The sequence below is a fragment of the Ostrea edulis genome, chromosome 7 (genome assembly GCF_947568905.1).
Source record: "Ostrea edulis chromosome 7, xbOstEdul1.1, whole genome shotgun sequence".
In the NCBI taxonomy this organism is placed as follows: domain Eukaryota; kingdom Metazoa; phylum Mollusca; class Bivalvia; order Ostreida; family Ostreidae; genus Ostrea; species Ostrea edulis.
The window spans coordinates 33,565,156-33,571,155 of NC_079170.1; the positions used below are offsets into that span (position 1 = coordinate 33,565,156).

The window sequence follows — 6,000 nt, forward strand, 5'->3', positions numbered from 1 at the left end:
GCTTGTCTCTATAATGACAACAAAAACACACTTCATTGCTTGTCTCTATAATGACAACAAAAACACACCTCATTGTTTGTCTTTATAATGACAACAAAAACACACTTCATTGTTTGTCTATGATGACAACAAAAACACACTTCATTGTTTGTCTCTATAATGACAACAAAAACACACCTCATTGTTTGTCTTTATAATGACAACAAAAACACACTTCATTGTTTGTTTATGATGACAACAAAAACACACTTCATTGTTTGTCTCTATAATGATGACAAAAACACACTTCATTGTTTGTCTCTATAATGACAACAAAAAACACACTTCATTGCTTGTCTCTATAATGACAACAAAAACACACTTCATTGCTTGTCTCTATAATGACAACAAAAACACACCTCATTGTTTGTCTTTATAATGACAACAAAAACACACTTCATTGCTTGTCTCTATAATGACAACAAAAACACACCTCATTGTTTGTCTTTATAATGACAACAAAAACACACTTCATTGTTTGTCTATGATGACAACAAAAACACACTTCATTGTTTGTCTCTATAATGACAACAAAAACACACCTCATTGTTTGTCTTTATAATGACAACAAAAACACACTTCATTGTTTGTTTATGATGACAACAAAAACACACTTCATTGTTTGTCTCTATAATGACAACAAAAACACACTTCATTGTTTGTCTCTATAATGACAACAAAAAACACACTTCATTGTTTGTCTCTATAATGACAACAAAAACACACTTCATTGCTTGTCTCTATAATAACAACAAAAACACACCTCATTGTTTGTCTATAATGACAACAAAAACACACTTCATTGTTTGTCTATGATGACAACAAAAACACACTTCATTGCTTGTCTCTATAATGACAACAAAAACACACTTCATTGTTTGTCTCTATAATGACAACAAAAACACACTTCATTGTTTGTCTCTATAATGACAACAAAAACACACTTCATTGTTTGTCTATGATGACAACAAAAACACACTTCATTGCTTGTCTCTATAATGACAACAAAAACACACTTCATTGTTTGTCTCTATAATGACAACAAAAACACACTTCATTGTTTGTCTCTATAATGACAACAAAAACACACTTCTTTGTTTGTCTATAATGACAACAAAAACACACTTCATTGCTTGTCTCTATAATGACAACAAAAACACACTTCATTGCTTGTCTCTATAATGCAGGGTTCGAAATTACCTCATGTCCGTAAGTCCGAGACTAGTAAAAAACATGTCGGACTAGTAAACTCTCTATAGCACTAGTCTGTACGGACTAGTGAAAATCCAGAAATCAATCTTGAATTGGTTAAGATTTTAGCAAGATTTGTCCGAGTCTCTTAGATTACCTGCATGGTAAGTCTTTGCGTGACTATGACATCCTGATCTTCCAAACACATGGAGTGCATTCAAGACTGCTGTTCTTCGAACAAGCACAAATTCCTACCGATTCCAAACTCCGCATCACAAAAACGGGTTTGAGGTGCAAGAACTGCAAGTAGTGCGATCTAAGAACAAGCACGTTAAACTTTGTGCGCACATGTTTTCGTCATTCATGACTCTAAGACAGCAGTTCGTAACACTATGGCTCATGGCTTGGTCAATCGAGTGAATTTTATTGACTTTATTGATAAAATTTCGAACTCCTGTGACTCTTAAGAATTGAGCACGAAAACAACGGGAACGTCGATCTTGAACGTACTTATGGACGTTTATAAAAGGATTAACTCGGAGGTTACTGTATGCTTCTGAAGACCTTGAATGCAAAATAAAGTATGGTGGTCTTTTTCTTCTGTATGTGTCAGAAACTGAATTGCTTGCAACTGTGATGTGTTTGATTTCATTAATTACTATTGAATAAAATGAAGATCATTAAATATGATATACTTGTTTGCCCAACTATCTATTTTGTATTGCTTATAGGAGTTATGAGATTGATCACTGTTCGTTATCTTCACCTTTCATACTGGACGGACTAGTGAAATGCTTTGCGGACTAGTGAACATCAATAGTGACTAGTCCGTACGGACTAGTGCTTGTAAAAGTTAATTTCAAACTCTGATAATGACAACAAAAACACACTTCATTGTTTGTCTCTATAATGACAACAAAAACACACCTCATTGTTTGTCTTTATAATGACAACAAAAACACACTTCATTGCTTGTCTCTATAATGACAACAAAAACACACTTCATTGTTTGTCTCTATAATGACAACAAAAACACACTTCATTGCTTGTCTCTATAATGACAACAAAAACACACTTCATTGTTTGTCTCTATAATGACAACAAAAAACACACTTCATTGTTTGTCTCTATAATGACAACAAAAACACACTTCATTGTTTGTCTCTATAATGACAACAAAAACACACTTCATTGTTTGTCTCTATAATGACAACAAAAAACACACTTCATTGTTTGTCTCTATAATGACAACAAAAACACACTTCATTGCTTGTCTCTATAATGACAACAAAAACACACTTCATTGTTTGTCTCTATAATGACAACAAAAACACACTCCATTGTTTGATTGTTTGTCTCTAAAATGACAACAAAAACACACTTCATTGTTTATCCCCAGAATACCAACTAATCCACACTTGGAAGTTTTAAAATTGTCAGTTTCATGAAATTGAGGATTTTGTGTCTCTTAAACTTTACATTATTCTTTGATTAAACATTTAGGGGGAAAAAAGTGGATTGATTGATAAATTATTTCCATAAAAATGTGCATTATTATTATGCAATATTATTTCATCATGTTTCATACATGTATGTGTGTGTGTTTCATATCTATTCATAAATCTATCTATATTATTCACAATACACTTACTTATTTACATGTAATTTATCTAATTAATTAATCTTGATGTATCTATTAAATCTAAAATTGAATATATTCATATTTTTTGACAAATGGCATTGACATTCTCAGCCATTCTGATATACAGTCAACATGATATCTATATACATAAAAAATGTGTTGTTTATAAAAAGAGTTCAACTTCAAATCATTGACCACAAACACACAAATTTCTTAAGATTCCCTTACTAATTACAATAATACTTGAAGCATTTAGTTCCTTCACTTTCTAGAATATTTGGTTTCAGACTAAATTTTTAAAACACCCTGTATCAAACTAAAAACAGTTTTGTGGAGTAAAGAAATTTCAATTTCTGTCAGGACTGCAATAACAACATTGTAGAAATTGAAGCTAACTTTAACACTCTTAATATGTGAAATGTGAGAAGAGAATACATTATATTTATCAGAATCTTCAGTTCCTTGTACAATTAAGTAAACATCACCACTGTGTTTCCCTCTCATCTTGCAGAAGGTAATGTTACTATTTAGTTAGGGAGACACTATCAAACTTCCGTTATATAAGCCGTCTCCTGCAAAGAACGATAACTCGTGCGTAGGGGCAATAACCTTTACCGTATTTCCGGCATGATGTCGAACCCGATGGATGATCTACAGGGGAACTATCTACAGGGGGACAAAAGGACAAAGAAGATGAAGGATAGTCTCTTGTCTCTGTCGAAGGTCTTGATCTGTCTTGACTGTCTTTGTTCGCGCTGTGATAAGAATGTTCTTGCTGGATGAAACTGTTTCTTTTAGACTGAGATGGGATGCTTAATTTCCTCTTTAATATTTTCTTTGGTCTGCCAGGTTTCACAAAACAAATGTTACAGTTAATAGAATGCGGTACAAATTCAAACAAAACTGGTAAATTAATTTCAATGTCATCTTCGGCTTGGCTGTGTCGTGTGAGTCGTAGTCTACATGCTGTACAAATTTTAGGAGGATGAATGTTCTCAGAGTCACTGTCAATGTCAATATTATAAAGGGAGGTGATTGCAGCTTTGAAGTTTTCTTTGGGATGAGACTTGGAATTAATGGGAATTTTCACTCCACAGAGCCTACACATGCACTTTAACTTTAATTCATGCTCCATTTCTGTAGAAAAAATAAAGTTTTGAATAGATTTTGTTCTTTTCATTATTTGTTTTTACACAATGTAGCAAATTAGTATGTATATATGCAACAATACTTTCCATTATAAACAAGGATTATTTTAAATGTATGCATATGAACACACTGATTTACAACATTTAAATGTCCATCTTGGTCTCAAACCACCTATATATTATTTATATATGTGTGCTCTGACTCAAATGAGAAGTACAGACAACTCTCATCTTTTACCAAATATCTTGATGAAAACTTTTTCCTCCGGACACAACTTTTAAAATTATAAATATAAGATTCTTTAGAAAATTTATATGAACTTGAAATTCAGTCATCAAGATGTATGGTGAAAGATAAGTAGTATTCACATACTTTTCAAATTAGATGTATATGCAACTTTTCTCCAATATTTAGAGGGTATACATGCAGAATGTTATACTGCATGCAGCAGCTACCACAGGCATCTGAAGTGTGGATACCCCCCATTTATTTAAAAAAAAAAATACATTCTTTCAAATAAAAACATTCTTTTAATGTGTTCAGTCAATGGTCATTTATACTTGATCACAATCTGATTTAAAAGTTAATTTCAAATAATTTGTGTTCATGAATTTTCTTTGTATTTTTTTTTTTTTTTTTTTTTTTTTGCATTGTAATGTGTAATGTAATTCATTACTTTACCAAAGTAATTGTAATTTAATTAATTACTTATATGAATGAAAGTAACAGTAATTGTAAAGGTGAAAATTCCAATGTAATTGTAATTTAATGCGTTACATTTTAAAGTAATTGACCCCAGGTCTGGTCATGTATAGCATAATGAAAATACACTAGGTAAAAAACAAAATTTGAAGATAAAAGGGGGAAGAAAAAACAGGTATCCCTTTAAAACATATTTTCAAGGTAATAACTGTTAAAATAATGGGAATATTGAAGTCAATTGAGTACACTAAATCGACTTTAAATTTGATATCATATATATATATACAGATATATATGTGTATTATATATATTTGTATATATATATGTATATTGTATATATACACACACAATAATAATAACAATAGATATATCAAAGTCAATCGAGTATACTAAATTGACTTTTGATATATATATATATCTTTAAAATAATGGGAACATCAAAGTCAAACGAGTATACTATATCAACTTTTGATGTTATACACACACACACAGAGAGAGATATATTAGAAATATCAAAGTCAATTGAGTATATATACTAATTTGACTTTTTATACCATATATCATATTTAATATACTGATCTCTGAGTGTTGCATGTTGGTTTTAGTGCAGTATTTTCTATACATATATATCATATAGTCTATATATAATAATTTATGTGTACTATTTCTGTTTTATATATTATATAGATCTATATATATATATATATATATATATTTGAGTGTGTACATGTACATGTGTGAGCTAATGATACAAGAGAGGGAGAGAAAATCTATTACACTATACAATATATATATATATATACCCCCCCCCCCCCTCCTACTTCCTCAGTGAATGCTGGCAGTGCAGTTCTGAGCAATAAAGGATCTTGTTCATATATGTGATATTTCATGTATTAACAATTTTGCAGTGTCGTCTGCGCGGCTGGGGGCAATGTGTTTATGAGATTAATTTGTATTGTTCCCAATGTTGTTAAAATATTCAGCACATTACTTCATTATGTCATTTTTCTGTGCCAGACTTATGATTTTCAGTCAAAGTGTAACCTGTAATACGAACATGTACCCCCACAAAAAAAATACCAAAAGAATCTACGTATCCTCTATAACCATGAAAAAATTATCGTTTTATTCAACAAAATTCCATTAATGAGCAATAAAATTCTGCAAATATATATTCTTTATCACGATTTGAACTGGAAAAAACTAGCGGAAGTCAACTGATTCGAATTTAAATTACCGTAGTTAAAATTTTTCTCGCACGATCAGACTTAATTTCA

The 6,000-nt window shown here is 31.0% G+C and overlaps 1 protein-coding gene across 1 annotated transcript in view; it reads right to left on the reverse strand.

Annotated features, from left to right (window-relative positions):
• Positions 1-6,000, reverse strand: part of LOC130048046 (histone deacetylase 6-like) — a 72,874-nt gene that overhangs the window by 65,931 nt on the left and 943 nt on the right. The gene's annotated exons all lie outside the window — the stretch shown is intronic.